Source organism: Mandrillus leucophaeus, unplaced genomic scaffold, assembly GCF_000951045.1.
Source record: "Mandrillus leucophaeus isolate KB7577 unplaced genomic scaffold, Mleu.le_1.0 Scaffold597, whole genome shotgun sequence".
NCBI lineage: Eukaryota > Metazoa > Chordata > Mammalia > Primates > Cercopithecidae > Mandrillus > Mandrillus leucophaeus.
This window is the reverse complement of record NW_012106441.1, coordinates 1,195,590-1,198,250: the sequence shown is the minus strand read 5'-3', so window position 1 is coordinate 1,198,250 and position 2,661 is coordinate 1,195,590. Positions and strand designations below refer to the sequence as shown.

General features: G+C 39.1%; 1 protein-coding gene across 1 annotated transcript in view; it reads right to left on the bottom strand.

Moving 5' to 3' along the window:
* Window positions 1-2,661, bottom strand: part of ARL15 (ADP-ribosylation factor-like 15) — a 476,557-nt gene that overhangs the window by 44,307 nt on the left and 429,589 nt on the right. The gene's annotated exons all lie outside the window — the stretch shown is intronic.

Genomic DNA, 2,661 nt, shown 5'->3' with positions numbered 1-2,661 from the left:
TTATTTCCTTAAATCCTTATTGATTCAGGAAACAGTGCTCTTCAAGTCTCTGGCTTGAGAAGAGCAGTTAAGATTAACCTTTTCTGATACTCAAGCTGCTGGATATCTTCTTTGCATTGCCTCTAGAAGGATTTAACATTGCTCTAATCCCTCATTTATCAAACTCCTTCACCAGAGGGGGTGAAGGGGGCTCTTTTGCTCCCTAATTTATGAGTCTGCCAGGAATACATTGGCAATCAAAACTGAAGCTGCATTCCTCAAAACACTTTTTGTAAATAGACACAAGGCAGTATTGTGCTTACACATACTGCATATTCTGAGTTATCTATCTTACACTCAGGCTCAAAGAGGCTCTGAATTTCCCATTCTTAGAAATCATATGACATATGCAATAAGAGCATATGGCCATGAGATAGCTGAGGCTTCAATCTGTACCACAGCCAAGAACACTAGATGCCCAAGTGTATAACTACTAATGAATTAAGAAATAATGCAGATAAGTTGTCGAGAGAAGGAAAATATAGAAAACCAATTTAGAAAAAGCAGATTTTATTTATTTATTTATTTAGACAGGGTCTCACTCTGTTGCCCAGGCTGGAGCGCAGTGATGTGATGATAGTTCACTGCAAATTTGACATCCTGGGCTGAAGCAATACTCCTGTCTCAGCCTCCTGAGTAGCTGGGACAACAAATATGCACCACCATGCCTGGCTAATTTATTTATTTATTTATTTTTTGTAGAGATGGGGGGTCTCACTATGTTGCCTAAGCTGTCATGCACTCCTGGGCTTAAGTGATCCTTCCACCTTGGCTTCCCAAAGTGCTGGGATTACAGGTGTAAGTCACTGCTGCCAGTCGGAAATCAGACATTATAAAGGTATCTGGCAATTGGGTAATAATCTAAAAATATTTACATAAATGTGATAATGAGAGATGAGAGAGATTTAGATTTGGGGGGACATGGAAAATAAAGCTTCTCAAACTCAGCAGAATTTCAACAATTATCCAACATTGACAGGCTTAAAAAACACAAATAGGGACTGCACACTAATAAATATGAAGCTCCTAAAATCTGGTTTTAAGGTAATGCCACACAGACCATTGACAGTTAGCAAACGAAATGAAAGAGTCTGACAGTTAGTAAATGAAATAAAAGAGTCTGAGTATCTGGAAGAAAAAGAGATGACATTTTGAAACATATCTTGTAATTTGGTGAGGTTGACAGTAAAAAAAAAAAAAACACACAAAAAAAACTGCATTCTTTTTGAAGGTCCATTAAACTTGAAAAGTCACAACACAAATCTACAGTCTAATTACACAATTAAAATTAGTACAAGGAGATATACAATTATTTTTTAACTTCTGGCTTTCTACTGGACTTTTTGTTTCCTCCACTGGTTTTGTCTTTCATTGGGAAGGAAAAATTCAGTGGTTTATCTTATAAACACCAGGTGCAAGTGAACATTCACTGGGCAACTGTACAGGACATAATACACCCCTCATAACACCTCCCTATCAAGGCTTTTGTTATAGATCACTGCCAATCTCTGTGAAAACAGGAACCATATTGCAAAGATCAGTAGTCATACAGTTTTCCTTAACAAATTCAAATACTACATCGTAAGTCTAAGAGGTGTGTGCCAAAGGTGTTATCCAATATACTGGGTAGTAAATAGCAAAGCCCTCCCCATCAGATTTTCTCAACTTGGAAGGAATCAGGGAAGCCATTGAAATGAATGCAGAATTGTTTGCAGAACCGTAAATATTCATGGTAGAATCTACAAATGTAACACCAGCTACCCCTTGTAAAATTATCTGTGCTCCTGCCAAGGGAACTCACACTCCAGTGGAGTGCAGAGGAGTATAAATACATTTACCTTTCTTATGAAGACAAGAAAAAAGATCAACGTAGTGCTTTCTATAAACAATAATACAAGTGGGAAGAAAGTGATTGAGGGAAACAAAACAGGATGGGAAAGGAAAAAAAGGAAAGGTTTGAGTATGCCTGTGTGTGTACTTGGAATAAACAGCTCCGATTAAGGCGAAAGACCTGCAGCAGCTGCTGCCATGGTCTATTTCTATTGAATGGCAACAGGGAGGGAACAAGGGGTGGCAGACGGAGCTAACCTTTATTGAGCACCTACTAATTCCATGCTGGGTCCTGGAATACCATGTGTTTGGATCAGCCCACTCGCTTCTCATAGCAACCAGGGACACTGATGTTTGAGTTGTCGCTTTTGTTCCTTTTATCAGAGCTGTGCAACTTGAACTAGAAAGATCACTGTCCTGCCATTTTCTAATCATGTAATCTTCAACTGACGAGACAGAAAATGTCTTTAACGTCTTAATTTTTTCTTTAAATAAGGGAGTAACAGCTGTCTTTGAAGGGTTTGGGTATAGACTGGGCACAAATGTAGGTAAAGTATTTAGCACGGTGACTGCCCAGAATAGGTGCTCAAAAATTGGTAGTTTTATGAATAAAATTTATAACTACTTAATAGAAAGCTGTAATTTGTGAATAACATTTTTTTTTTTTTTTGAGACGGAGTCTCACGCTGTCGCCCAGGTTGGAGTGCAGTGGCGCGATCTCGGCTCACTGCAAGCTCCGCCTCCTGGGTTCACGCCATTCTCCTGCCTCAGCCTCCTGAGTAGCTGGGACTA